This window comes from Ptychodera flava, chromosome 6, assembly GCF_041260155.1.
Source record: "Ptychodera flava strain L36383 chromosome 6, AS_Pfla_20210202, whole genome shotgun sequence".
Classification (NCBI taxonomy): Eukaryota; Metazoa; Hemichordata; class Enteropneusta; family Ptychoderidae; genus Ptychodera; species Ptychodera flava.
The window spans coordinates 32910971-32926860 of NC_091933.1; the positions used below are offsets into that span (position 1 = coordinate 32910971).

Consider the following 15890-nt stretch of genomic DNA (forward strand, 5'->3'; position numbering starts at 1 on the left):
GCATACAAGCTACCAAACTACGTAGCTCAGACTGATGAAAATGGAACGTTGTAATTGACTTTTTCAATTGAACAAGTTTTCACCGCAAATCTTGGTCGAAATGTACGCTACGTTCGTCATGGCGTAGTCATGGCACCTGTTAATACGACTGCTAGTTTTTTACCAAACTGAAAATGTTACTTTGCCCTCATTACATCTGGCTATAGCTTATCGAATTATAGTTCAAAATTTGCTCACGTGAGAGTTTGTACAAAATGTGTTCACATCCATGTTCGCTGCGGGAAGCAAGTTCGTACACCTCGAAGGCATCGCTACAGAGACGCGGACCGGCAGGGAAAAGACTCCCACATCCCACTAGAAATCATGTTATGCCGATACTCATTAAATTACAACCAACCGTTCTCGTTGATGTATCACGAGCAAATTTACATGTCTCAAATTACAGCTCTCGTCATAATTCTGAGGATATATTCCGCATACAGAGAATTTCGACATGTAACTTAAAATCTAATGTTATGGTTAAGGCATTTACAGAGCTGAAATTTGAGCTGACTGCGATTGAATGGACCTGAAAACGTCACCAGATGATCCCTAAACGTTACTTTAATGAATAACCGTCCCTGACGACTGTTGCTACAACAGCGTGGGAGTATTGGTATAGATGGGATCAGAAACATTCAGGTCAAACTCGTTTGTTAATTATTGGCCTTTTGAAAGGAGCAAAATTAGGAAAGCAGTCCGTTGATCGCGCTTCAAACGCAATGAAAGGGCGAAGCATACTAGGCTTATTATTACCATCGATCAAATCGTTGCATACATGATCCTGTGTATCAACTGTTGAACTTGATGAAATCAATAGTACAATGGCTATTTTTACTGCATAAGACGCTCGTCAAAATTTCTTATTACCAGCGATATGACAGGAAACGGTGTAATCGCCGATGGCGCGATTATCAAGTATTTTGATGAAATTTAAAGGCTAAAAGATGCTTACTTCTGTATTATTAAATATGCTGCATGATCGGCGGCGTACTTCTTTTGTGAAATTTGCTAATACACCTTTTAAACATTTACAGCGATACGAACAAAGTACCAGTGCACCTGCTTATAACGTCCTTATTAGACCAGTCGGCGTATGCTTCCGGCCACGAACTAGCCACTGCCCTTGAGTTCTCCAAGGAAACGGAAGTACTGAAAATTACTCATATATACATATGTACACCATCGGGTCGGCATTACTGTCGCATTCAAAAAAGTACCTTCAGACACACCGGCTACTTGCAGTTGGCATGCATAATTCACGACTCCTTGGCCGTATTAAACGAGATTACTTTGAGTCGCCTTCTCAAGAAGGGTGATTATTTTTCTTACTTCTTTACTTAAAATTGAACGTCTCGCTGCTATTGAGGTCTTCCGATCTGACCAAACACCAGGGCACACTTCTTCGGTTAGAAGTTTTGAGGAATTTGATAGATTAATGCTGACTTTCTGTATTTGCCTGGTGACTACCGTAATATGTTACAGTCTCAACCCGCGCTGCATGGGTTATGATAATGTCGTTTGACCTTCTGAAGTGAACATCTGTTTTTTTCAGTCTGACATGAAGCTGGCGCGACGTATATTGAGTAAACGTTGCTCGTATGTGAGAGGCATATGTTGCACTTTTATCGATACGACCACACATTTTACAGTTCGATCGCCTATAAATAACTTTTTGCCTAACATCGAAGAAATTATCGACCAGTAGATGTTTTTATTATAGGAAGGTATTAGTGTTTAAAATATCAAATAAATTTTAGCATGAATCCAACGCTCCTTTAAAAAGCTATTTAACGTAACCCGACCAACTATCGCTTTGCGTGGGCGGCGTTGGTTGGTGTGCGACGTTGGTAAATTCCATATGTTCTTGGGTCATGGAACTTCTATACAGACAGTGTTTGCTCGAGTTGTTCAAACAGGTAAAATAGGATGACACTAGAACATCTACAACAGTCTATTGATCAACAAAGGCTGAATACACAAGTCCACAACTAACAACCGTTAACATTTACACGAATCGATGAGCGAGGTTTGCCTTCAACGTGGCGTCAGCATTGTTTGCCCCGGTTCGTAAAAGAAAGATAACCGGGAGACATTGAACGTTTTGTGGAGCAGAAGGAGCGTTACACAAACGCATCTTCACTTGGCATTTGTATCGACAACGCTGCGACGGTCTGTGGGGATGGTCCCCGGGAAGTGTCATTAGGTATCAGACACTTCACTGGATTCAAACGGGTCAGAGATTGCCGATCGCAGTCTTTAATCATTTAAACCTTTTAATGTCATCTATACCCCTAGTAATGGAGCGCTAATCCTCCCCCGGATCAAAGGTACTTAGAGATCGTAAATTCCGCTCTACGTGCGACTTAAACACTTTGAATTGATCGAAGACTTCCAAAGTTGTTTTTCGTGGGACGTAACGCTCTGTTTTCCAGATAGGAGTGAAGCAACTGACTTTTTCAAAGATGTTCTCAGTTGTCGTTAGGAGGTGAGCGTTGTCGCGTCTTTCTTGGCACATTCTTTTTATAAAAGAAGCTATAGCTTTAATTTCTGGTAATGTTGTCATTAATCTTTGTCCCAAAATAACCTTGAACATTTTTTCTTTTTCAAAAACATTGACGTGTTATCATTGCAAGCTCAACATCCTCTGAACAATATGCAATTTTATTGATAACAAACGAGTTCATGGTGGGAGTGAAAACCAGTTTTAAACACCATAACATTGGACATTGCACTCGTACACGACTGTCTTGAAGACATGGCAAGGTAACTCTTGAAATTGAACAAGATATTGCACAAACAGAACGAACATAATGCTACAGATGACAATTGTAAAAGCTAATGGAACATTGAATGAGAGCATTTACCATAGGTAAATCTATTTACATAGACCAAACATGTCAAACAAAATGATACTGATATCAAAGAATCGGGTTTCCAAACGTCCGACGGAAAAAAATACTCGTAATCTAATACGCATTAACGAAAGAGTCAAGATAAAGTTCGGTAATAAAAATGAGTAAGACATCATATTATACGGTTTATCAGAAGTAGCGATTCAGACTAATTCATTCTCTTGCCTCTGGCTTTGGAGTTTTTAATTTTGGAAAGACAAGGAATTGAAATATTTCTTAAAACATTAAGGATTACAAATGATGCAGCGTCTGACACATTTTTTACACATATCAGAGAAAAAGTACAACAACAAGTTTCAGCTCCGTCTTCATTGGTTTCAAATCTTTATGATTTTTGATAACACAAACGACGAGCTGAACTTGCTATGCCCATCAAGAATCACTTCATAGGATATTTAATTTGGTTAAAGGGAAGTGGTCGTTGGAACTGCGCATGTGCAACTTTCTTGTTTACAAACAATGTATTTCATGCACTATATATAGGTGCATCATGTCAAAATAGCTGCAACATTTAAATTTTACGATGTACCATTAAGACCAACATTTTTTAACTTTCATCAATCGCCAACGTAGCTTGGATACTGTGTTTATATTGGTCGCAGGGGTCCCTAGCGACCTTTGAGCGCCCTTCCGACGACCACCGCCCTTTAAGTTACATTTCGTATCAAGTTCAAATATTAGTAACGCGCATTTTGCTAATGAGGTTGACGAATCTGGTCAACTTAACAGTGATTTGACCTAAAGTCGTTATTTTCACTCATCATATATGACACAAATACTCAACAAATGCTCTACATACATACATACATACATACATACATACATACATACATACATACATACATACATACATACATACATACATACATACATACATACATACATACATACATACATACATACATACATACATACATACATACATACATACATACATACATACATACATACATACATACATACATACATACATACATACATACATACATACATTTAAAAGGGTAAGCTTATTTTTCTAAAAATTAGTTTTTTCAGATTCATTCTATTTTCATTAATCTGTTCCCTCAAGATTAAAATATAAAAATTAAAAATTAAATAATTTCAGAAATTGGTATCAATCTGTTAATTTTAATTAATTTCTATCATTAATACCAAAATTGAGGTTTTGTACCCTGAATATGTACCCTCTTCATCCTTTGTGTAAATTCCTAAACTAAGATTATCTGCGTTTTGAAAATATATAGTATGGGGGGCTCATGTCATTTTTGATAAGAAGTATCGCTCTGAAAAAAGTGTGCTGGTTATGACCTAATGAGAGGAAGTTATGTTTCAGATAACTCAGCATTGTACAGTTGCATTTTTGACCAACTCCATAATCGTATTTTTGAAGCACCTTTCGGGATTATCAACTGATCTATAACTAGAAAGTTCACGAACGGAAGAGAGGTCACGGCGGTCACCTGTAATTTTGGATGATGTTGCAAGATACCTCGTATACTCTTAATCATCTGAATTGAGAAACCTTGTAGTAACGCATACTTGTATTAGGGGCAGCCATTAAAGATCTTCATGCAAAAAGCTCTTCGTATGTATGTATATTCGTAAGCGATTCTTGGTGGCGGGTAATTTCTTTCGTACCTTTTAGATGGCTAGGAAAAGATCATCCGTATCAGCAGGCGGGGAACGGACGCGTTGAGTAGCTTTCCCTCGGAATTGAGAGGGGGAGATTTTATTCTAATGCTCCGACAGCTAATTGAGGAGGCCATATGAAGCAGGGAAATTGTTGATTGGCATGGGAAAAGATGGGAAAGAAATGGCACTTCACTTTAATAGAGGGGATATGGGAAACTTCTGAGCGGGGTCCGGAGTCCAGGGAAAGAAAATTTATTGGCGGGAGGGGGAAATGTTTCAAATCTTAGTGGGAGGGCGGTTACGAATAGCTGTTTTATACCCACTGGCCATTCTAAGTTTCTTCAAATACATTAGAATAACATACTTGAACGTGAAAAACATATATGGCTACTATTTCTCCACACAAATCGTCAGTTTGGTGCCCCTTTTTAATGACGACGACTAACTTTATACCGATGGACCACTTGCAAACTCACTGACGAATCCAAACGCTTAGCCATGCCCACGTGACTTTCTGTGCCTTTTTCCTTAACACAAATCGTGGCATGGCTAAATACTCCCGGACTTCAACTAAACCTTTATACATAGAATTTGTTACCCTATAGCGTTGTAAATTTATTGCAATAGCGATTACGAGACACTCTGCAAAGTGATTCGATTTTGTTTGAAAGTAGTTTGAAAAAAAAAACGCTATCAGGTTATCGCAGAGGCCTAAGTCCTCATTCAATTCCCACAATAATTGTTAAAATAAAGTGATAAGTATTTCAAATCAGGAAGGAATACTCCTATAGGTCAGAATATCATCGATTTTCATTCATCGGATTGTAGAGATTTCCTCTGTGACGTCACGGGTCCTTTTATCTCCTTCTTAAAGTCGGAAACTACGCGGAATTTCAATTTAGTTGCCACGGCGATCGCGTGTTCATCCAGTGATAGCAACACGTTCGTGTACCCTTGCCTTTTAAGTCGCGCGAAATTGCCCGTGTAAGTTGTACAGGCGAGAAAGCTGAAGTTGGCCGTATAAATGGATGGCATCCGAAACACTATCTGACAGAACACTTTTACGACGCAATAAGGGACAATATAACCAGGGTAAAATGCATGATAACTGTTGGTTTTATGGATGGATTGTGGGCGCAATATTTTGTCCGAACTGCTTGCCTTGACGAACACTTAGTCTAGTCATGTGTAAATGAATCAGTAAAAGTAAACTTTTTACTAAAACGTTCACATGTTATTAATGATGCAACTACCTTTCCAAATAGGTAGGAAATTCGACGCAGGTTGCTCTAATGATTAAACCGCTATTATTTCACTTTTTAAAGAAAACAAGTTATCCTAAGAAAGCGTGTAGTCGTCCGTGTCACCGTCTTTCAATTTCCATTCAAAATGTTTATTTCCGTTGTGCATTTTTTAGGGCTAATATGTAAACTCCTTCAGCATGGATACACAGAAAGAGAAACGTATAACGCCATTTTTACAGAAATCCTATCAGAATGAGTTTGATACACAACGCTGAATAATTGTCAAACACAAAGACGGTTAATGACTCTGTAAATGATACATTCATTTTTCTGTAAGGGTCTGATATAGTCATCTTTTAGCAAATGCTATGAAGGTCACGCAGATGTTAAGTACCTCACAACAGAGCAATAGTGAACGCTGAATCCAATGTTGCCTTTGAAAGAGTCACGAGCGATTACTGCTCGTGTATTGTTAGATTTACAAAAAAGGCTAGGCCTGTATGACGCTGGTCTTGAATGTTCAAGCAAAATTACTCTCTTTGTTATGAAGAATAGACATATTCTTGTGCAGTAAATCGAGTGTTAACGATGATCAGAGTAGACTACATTGCCATATATTTATTTTTGTATGATCATGAAAAAGCTATTTGCTCTTTCACGTAATATTTCTCTTCTGCACCGCTAATTGACCGTCGTTCTTATGAACCTGTTCAATTACAGTTTCATCGTCAAAACCCCGGTCCCGGACATGAGACCCAGTGTTTACCGTATGCTTTTCGATCCATTAGAAGTAAAATGCGCTTCGGGACAGATTTTTGGACTCTCAAATCGTTTCAATTCTTTCCTGATCTACCACTTGTGAGGGCCCATTTTAAAGCTCTTGAAGTAAGTAAAATTTTCACCGTCTTAGTTTTTTGAAAATCGAAAATTTTATTTTTCCCCGTCGAGTTAAAACATGGATGGCGGCCATTTTGAATTTCAAATATTGGTAAATGTCGGGTAATTTGTTTCTCTAGTGCCAAACTTTGCAAAGTGACCCATGGTTTTTATTCTTGATGTGGTAAGAGAAAGGTTGAAAGTTTCAGTGCGGAAAGTTTAACCAACGGTTAAAGTCGTTTAGCGGTTTTAAGTCGTTCACTTTCGAGGCGCATACTACCTGAATATACCGTAACATATCGCACTTTCTTAAAACTACAAAGAAAACAAAAATGGAATACAAAAACTTAGACAACACGACCAAGTTATATGACCACGGATACTGGATTCGCACGGAATATTCCGTTTTTATTGACGGCCTGGCACTATACAACCACCTTAGCTATATTCCGGCGTGTGCGGAGTCCTGACTTCATTCAACACAGCCGAAACCCCTTCATTTATCGTAAATTGTGCTCATCCGATGATTAGCATGCGCGGTGTGGGGTATAATTTCCTACGCAACACATAGAGCTTGGTTAACGGTGACAAGCGCTCATTTCCGTTGCTTTGTTTTACTATTGATGGAAGTGCCATCTTTCCTTCCCCTGCAAGTGCTTCCCACCTGCCCATCTCTTATCGCAAGTCCAATAGCGCTAAAGGACTAGAAACCCGCCCACGCAAAAACACTCCAAACTCAACCGAGCGTTATTTTTCCCCAAGTGTTGTTAACTCTCACTGCTTCGCAAACATGTTCGATTCCCGAGACTGCTCTGCCATGGTGTCGAATGTACGCAAAAATAGGGATTTTAATATTCGATAAAATACTTTTTTTGAAAGACATCGATATTGAATCAGTTGGGCGATTTATCGACCTGGGTGATTTCAATGGACCTTAAGACCGTGTTAGAATAAAATGATTGTCTTCTTTGGTCCGAAAAAATGAATGACATTAAATTATCTTGACAGTTCTCACACTCAGAGACGGTTAGCAACTGTTACAACATTTCAAATGTCAAACTTTTTGAAGTTGTTTATTCCGTGTACATCGAGACTGTGTCATTGAATCAATTCTGTAGTATATATATATATTCTCTGTGTTCTCATTAGTGCGGCTAACATCGAACAAGATGGTTCAATGGTTACAAGACGGTTTATTAAACAAGGCCCGGGGAAAGCAATATAAACTGTTGATTGTGTTGTAGATTAGGAGGTTTTAATAGGAGTAAAGCACATCAAGTCATTAAAATGGTATCTTTGGTAAGACGTGACAGCTGTAGTTTAATTTGCATTACCCTCTTATCTCTGTACACTAATACTGACCATTTGTTCCGATCGTATCGATTCCCAACGTGAACCGTAAGCCTCTGTACCTTGGCGGATATGTAAACCTACATTAACGGCCAAACTAATCATTCCGCCCGTGAAACTGTCAGAAGCACTGTGTTTGGTCACCTATCTTTTAGATTCCTGCGGTATAAAATGTGTTGTATCCTGCCGCGGTGTGACTGTATACAGAGCCCTGATTTATGATATTATGCTGGCGGGAGCCGCGCAAAGATCTGCAAGACGCTCTCTGGCCCCGAGCATGGAATTCGTTACATTGAGACTAATATATCGATCATATTATTCCTGATCCTGTTATGTAGGTCATTTCCCCCACACTCATCATGACCTGAGTTCAATTAGTCTAGAACATTCCCAAGGTCACTGCCCTTGATGACCTCACAACCTTGAATTCAATTAGTCATGTTTGGAATGTTCTGGAAAGTTGATTAGTTGTGTAAGGGAGATAATTTTAGAATAGTAATTAGCATGTCAATAAAAGTTCTAGATTGTTCTTACATGCCTTTATAAAAGGGACGTGCACAGCTTCCAGTCAGACTTTTGGGATCGTGTCTCTTGTGTGTTACTAAACTCCAGCAGTAGTCATTCTCAAGACTTTTCAAGACCTTCACTGCCAACGCTGGATTTATACTGTGGACTTTGTGCAAATTCAAGCCTGCAAGCCAAAGGACTGTTCATTCATCCGACTGACTGTTACAACTCTGAGACTGGAGCTTTGCCGTCCCAGCTGAGATAAGTAGTCTGTACACTTTTAAAGCTTGTACTCTGTCCCTAACTTAGCAATTAGTTTTATTTTGTAATAAATTTTGTTTAAACGTTAACTGCTGAGTTCACCCTTTTGTTCGTTTTCTCTGCACGTAACAAATTGGGGGCTCGTCCGGGAGACGAATATTTTGAGCCGTTTGACAACATTTTGCCAGCCTTTTCAAAACTACTGTACACTGTGAACTCAGCCAAATTCCAATCATGGCGGAATTTAAACCAGACGAATTTATGGATGACCTTGATCAGGACACATTTAATCCCTCAGAAAAGACAACCTCATAGCACTGGCAAATTTCCTTAAAGTAGAAGTTAAAAGATCTATGCGCAAGAGGGAAATACAGTACCGTATTGCCAAACATCTAGTTGATTTAGGCCAATTTGAGGAATCCACCCTGAAAGATTATGAGCCCAAGTCTACCTCTGAACTCAGAAAATTAGAATTAGAAATGCAGACAAATTTGGAGATCAAGAAACTAGAATTACAAATGAGAGAAAAGAATTACAAATGGAAAAAGAGAGACAGGCAGATTTGGAGCTTAAGAAATTGGAATTAGAAAAGGAATGAAAGAAAAAGAATTGCAAATGGAAGAAGACAGAAAGAAAAAGAAAGGCAGGAAAGATTAGAAATGGAAGAAAGACAGAGAGAAAAAGAATTGCGATTAGAAGAACAGCGATTACAGGTAGAAATAAAACGTTTAGAGCTTGGACAGTCAGGAAAATTCTTCCCTTCAGACAAGTTTGACATCACTAAGCATTTCAGGTTAGTTCCCCCTTTCCAAGAAAAGGATGTTGACAAATATTTTCTCCATTTTGAGAAAATTGCTCAGAGTCTGAATTGGCCTAAGGAGTCCTGGTCTATGCTTTTGCAGAGTGCTTTGGTGGGTAAGCCAGAGAAATTACATTCAGTTGTCAGTAGAGCAGGCTTCAAATTATGATTCTGTGAAGGAATTAATTCTCAAGGGTTATGAGTTGGTGCCTGAAGCGTACCGTCAGAAATTTAGGGATTGCGAGAAGGCGAAGGATCAAACTTATGTTGAATTTGCTCGAACAAAAGAACAACTGTTTGATCGTTGGTGTTCTTCTGAAAGGTCAGTCAGAATTATGACAAATTACGACAGCTTGTTTTGATTGAGGAATTTAAAAGGTGCATCCGGAGTGACATCAAGACGTTTATCAATGAACAAAAGGCAGATACATTGGAGGTTGCTGCACGTTTGGCCGATGATTATTCATTGACCCACAAATCTTCATTTCTCAGCAAACCATCCCAGTCCTTTTCATACAGAAACAATGCAGGTAAATTTAACTCCTCCTTTTCATCCAAGAATTTTTCAAAGGACAGTAGAAAATCAAATGACAACAGTTCACAGAGTTCAAGTAACACTCCCACATCATCAGATCCCAAGTCTCAATCTCCTTCTGACAAACAGTTTGGTACACTTTCTTGTAATTATTGTAAGAAAGACGGCCATTTAATGTCAGAGTGTTTCAAATTGAAAAGAAAACGTGAAGGTCAAAGTGGTCAAAGTGGATCTAAGCCCACCGGCTTTATTTCTTCATCAACTCAATTAGAGTCTAATAATGTGTGCAACACATTTTCTGAGGTTAAACCCCTCTTATCCCCAATTAATGAGGTCAAGGTCAATTCTTCTCAAGATAGCATTATGGGTATTTTCGAGCCATTTATTCATAATGGTTTTATATCACTTTCTAGTGATTTCTCTTCCGCTACCCCTGTCAAAATTTTAAGAGATACCGGGGCTTCCCAGTCTCTTTTGTTGGCAGATACCCTGCCGTTTTCTGAAAAGTCATTTTCAGGTTCTAAAGTTCTTATTAAGGGGGTAGATTGTAATGACTACATTCCTGTTCCTCTCCATAATGTCTATTTGTCTTCGGACTTTGTTTCTGGACCTGTGGCTTTAGGTATTAGGCCTTTTTTGCCTTTGAAGGGATTCACCTTCTTCTTGGAAACGACCTTGCTGGGGACAAGGTCATTACTAATCCACTTGTGACTGATAATCCTAGTTTAGAGCAGGATCCAGAGCCAATTGAACAAGAGATACCCGATTTATTTCCTTCATGTGCTATTACTCGAGCCATGTCAAAGAAAACTTCCGAGAATCAAAATACTCTCAAAAATAATGTCACAGATGTTGACTTAAATGACACCTTTCTCAGTCAGGTGTTTGACACGGATCATTCCGTTATCCCTCGTGGATTTGAAACTTCCAGTAAAACTTCTGCTGACCAAAGTCAGACATTTTCTAGATCAAATCTCATTGCAGAACAACACAAAGACCCAGATATTTTGTCTTTGTTTGACAGGGTAGATGATGAAGGTAAAACTTCAGATAGCTCTGTTTCCTATTATACAAAGTCTGGTATTCTCATGCGTAAATGGAGACCTCCAGATGTTTTGGTTGATGACGATTGGGCTATAAAACATCAAATTGTGGTTCCAAAGCCCTACCGTGCTGAAATATTGCGCCTGGCCCATGAAACTCCCTGGGCTGGTCACTTAGGAGTCAGGAAAACTTATCATAAAATTCTCAGTCACTTTTATTGGCCTAATCTCAGGCAGGATGTAGCACATTTCTGTAAAACTTGTCACACATGTCAAATGGTAGGAAAGCCAAATCAGACCATTCCAAAGGCCCCTTTACAGCCAATTCCTGCATTTCAAGAACCATTTAGTAGGATACTAATAGACTGTGTTGGGCCCCTACCAAAAACAAGATCAGGAAATGAGTACATGTTGACAATTATGTGTACATCAACTCGGTTTCCAGAAGCCATACCACTGAGAAACATAAAGACAAAGACTATAGTGAGAGCTTTAGTCAAATTTTTCACTTTATTTGGCCTCCCTAAATGTGTCCAATCCGACAGGCTCCAACTTTATGTCTGGTATTTTTCAACAAGTAATGGATCAGCTAGGCATTAAACAGTATAGGTCATCCGCCTATCATCCAGAAAGTCAGGGTGCTCTTGAGCGATTTCATCAAACTTTGAAAAACATGATTAGGACCTACTGTTTTGACACAGAGAAACAGTGGGATGAAGGAATTCATTTTTTGCTCTTTGCTGTTAGAGAGTCAATTCAGGAGTCTCTTGGTTTTAGCCCATTTGAGCTTGTATTTGGACATACAGTCCGTGGCCCACTTAAGCTCGTTAAAGAGAAATTCCTATCAGACGATGATGATTGTCTGAATATTTTGCAATATGTGTCAGATTTTCGTACAAAACTCTCTAAAGCATGTGAATTAGCCAGAGAAAATCTTGAGTCATCTCAGCAGTCAATGAAAACCAAATATGATAAAACACCTCAAAACGGAAGTTTGAACCAGGTCAAAAAGTTCTTGTTCTACTTCCGGTTCCTGGCAAACCACTCCATGCTCGTTACTTTGGGCCATACCTAATTGATAAGAAATTGAGTGATTTAAATTACATCATAATAACACCTGACAGGCGAAAACAAAAACAGCTATGTCACATAAATATGCTTAAGCCATATTTGGATAGGGATAATCCTACTATAACTCAGCCTGTCAGTGCAGTCAGTTCAAACCATTATGAAGATAGTGATACTGAAACTGACTTGAGTGAAAATACTCTAAACTCAAAGCTGGGCTCGGTCAAGCTTCAGAACTCAGAAATCCTGGAGAAGCTGGAGTCTACAAAGTTGGCACACCTCCAGCCAGAACAACAACAACAGGTGAAAGAACTGCTCCATGAATATAAACACCTGTTTCAAGATGTTCCAACGAGGACAAACGTCATCTATCACGACGTTGATGTTGGGGACAGTAAGCCTGTAAAACAACATCCATACAGACTGAATCCAACAAAAGCAAAATATCTCCAGGAAGAAGTCAAATACCTGCTGGACAATGACTTTATGAACCCAGTAAAAGTAACTGGAGTTCGCCGTGCATACTTGTTCCCAAATCAGATCACAGTTATCGTATGTGCACAGACTTTAGGAAGGTCAACACTTTACAAAGACAGACACTTTCCCAATCCCGAGGATTGATGACTGCATCGACCGAGTGGGAAAAGCCAAGTATGTGACGAAATTTGACCTACTGAAGGGATTTTGGCAAGTCCCTCTGACGGCTCGTGCTCGTGAATATCCGCCTTTGTTACACCAGACGGATTGTTCCAGTACAAGGTGATGCCATTCGGAATGAAGAACTCTCCGGCAACGTTCCAACGGATGATCAACGACGTCATATCCGGGCTAGACGGGTGTGCAGCTTACGTTGACGACGTCGTCCTGTATAGTGACACCTGGGAGGAACACATCAAGCTCATGCGGAAGTTCTTTGAGAGACTGAGCAAAGCAATGTTGACTGTCAACCTTGCCAAATCTGAGTTTGGTTGGGCGAGGGTGACTTACCTCGGACATACTGTAGGACAGGGTGAGGTAAAACCTGTTGATGCCAAAGTCAGTGCCATTTCAAGTTTTCCCATACCAAACTGCAAACGACAACTGATGCGCTTTCTCGGTATGGCTGGTTACTACAGAAAATTCTGTCCAAATTTCTCCACAATTACTGAGCCTTTGACTAACTACTTAAAAAGAAAGTAAAGTTTGTTTGGTCAGAGCAATGCCAACAGGCATTTGATACACCCAAAGCCATACTGCAAAGTGCTCCAGTGTTGTCTGCACCAGATTTCACTTTGCCATTCAAATTAGCTGTAGATGCTAGTGATACGGCTGCTGGTGCTGTTTTATTGCAAGAGGATAGTCATGGTGTAGATCATCCTGTTTGCTATTTTTCACGCAAATTTAACAAATCCCAGAGAAACTACTCTACAATTGAAAAAGAGTGTTTATCTTTGATATTAGCTTTACAGCATTTTGAAGTTTATGTTACTTCTTCAAATCAGCCAATAGTGGTTTATATTGATCACAACCCTCTTGTTTTTCTGCAGAAATTTAAAGGCAAAAATCAGAGATTGCTAAGATGGAGTTTAATGTTACAGGAGTTTAATCTTGACATTCGACATATCAAAGGCAGAGACAATTTAATTGCAGACTGTCTCTCTCGTATTTAGAGTTTATTGATGTTCACTTTCAAGAAATTTTACTTTAGAGTAGAAAAATTTTGAGTACTTAAATCCTTTTCAAGATTACATTTGTAAAAGAAAGATTTTTCTTTGAAAAATTTTCTTTTTTGAAGAGGGGGTGTGTTATGTAGGTCATTTCCCCCACACTCATCATGACCTGAGTTCAATTAGTCTAGAACATTCCCAAGGTCACTGCCCTTGATGACCTCACAACCTTGAATTCAATTAGTCATGTTTGGAATGTTCTGGAAAGTTGATTAGTTGTGTAAGGGAGATAATTTTAGAATAGTATAGCATGTCAATAAAAGTTCTAGATTGTTCTTACATGCCTTTATAAAAGGGACGTGCACAGCTTCCAGTCAGACTTTTGGGATCGTGTCTCTTGTGTGTTACTAAACTCCAGCAGTAGTCATTCTCAAGACTTTTCAAGACCTTCACTGCCAACGCTGGATTTATACTGTGGACTTTGTGCAAATTCAAGCCTGCAAGCCAAAGGACTGTTCATTCATCCGACTGACTGTTACAACTCTGAGACTGGAGCTTTGCCGTCCCAGCTGAGATAAGTAGTCTGTACACTTTTAAAGCTTGTACTCTGTCCCTAACTTAGCAATTAGTTTTATTTTTGTAATAAATTTTGTTTAAACGTTAACTGCTGAGTTCACCCTTTTGTTCGTTTTCTCTGCACGTAACAATCCCCTCGCCAGACATATAATACTAAATCTATCAGACCCTGCTCTTTTGATGTCAAGCGCTAACAGTGAAAATTCCATAGCCGTTATACCAAACCTAATCATGTTTGCCAAGAACAGCCCACTTGAATGTTCCAACAATATCGTGGAACCGAATCATACTCCTCTAATCAAGTTTGCCATGATATCTAAAAATAGTGAGCTGAAAAATTGAAATAATCATAACTCTGAGCCCGAATATCTTTCCTGATTAAGACTCACGGAGATCAGAAAAGGCATCCAAAAATGATTACCCATTTCATTGTTGGAAGTCTATTAGCTTTGCATCTGTTCCTGGGTCTATATCTGCGATATAACGCTGGCAGAAATCAATAACACGTCCTTATACAAATAAGTTGTGCTTTCTGATTGAACATCAGAAGAACTGCAACCTGACAACAGCGGCTGTGCAAACTTCACACCTCTCCGCCAGCCTCCGCAATATTGAACCGAGTCCGTTTTCACCCGGTATATAATCCCTTCAATATGAGTTGACACCGACGAGTTCGCGGCACTTTTGTGAATGCACGGATGTCTTGTATGAAATGCCAATAAGATAAGGCGCGAACAATTACTTACCCACTTAACAGGGAACAAATTCTAAATTTTCGCCGAGCTTTAACAGTCGACACGGAGTATATGTTGTCTACGTGACAACGTGATATGTAGAGGTGTCTCCAGAAACGTGCGTCTTGATGTACCGCGCCCTTCCAACTGACGATCAAAGTCCTGCGTATATGTATGTTGGTATAGCTACTGGGTACGCTAGTCCAACCGGTTCATTAATGGGACCACCGACGTATAGATGCACCTCTCGGCGACGTTGTATGGTTGAAGAACTATCGGAAGTTAATTGAGATTCTGAGATGGATTCAGACGTAGCACATATACGTAGCTGATGGAGGGATTTTGCATACACTGCATACGGAGAACGCTCCGCAGTGTGCTTCTTTCGGCGCTGAAATGTTCACTACATACAGTCCGCATCAATGAGCTCAGCACGAAACTTAGAGTGCAAATAGTGCCTCGCCACACAAACACCGTATATAAAAGATAGTAGTGCGTCATTGACAAACCAGTCACGATAGATTAAAGTCATTCGAGATTTCTGCGCTTGCGCGAATATGTATGAAAGCAGAGACAGTAATACTATCACTTATTTTTCTTTTATTTTATGAATAATAAGCAATAGCTTACGACTTGTAAAAACCAACTGTCGACAAGATGTTTTG

General features: G+C 39.3%; 1 protein-coding gene across 1 annotated transcript in view; it reads right to left on the reverse strand.

The window, feature by feature from the left end:
* LOC139134332 (kappa-type opioid receptor-like) overlaps window positions 1–15652 on the reverse strand; it is a 34056-nt gene extending 18404 nt beyond the window's left edge. The window contains exon 1 of the mRNA XM_070701213.1: window positions 15238–15652. The gene's annotated coding sequence lies outside the window, so the exon portion shown is untranslated. The remainder of the gene's footprint in view (window positions 1–15237) is intronic.
* Window positions 15653–15890: the final 238 nt, after the last annotated feature.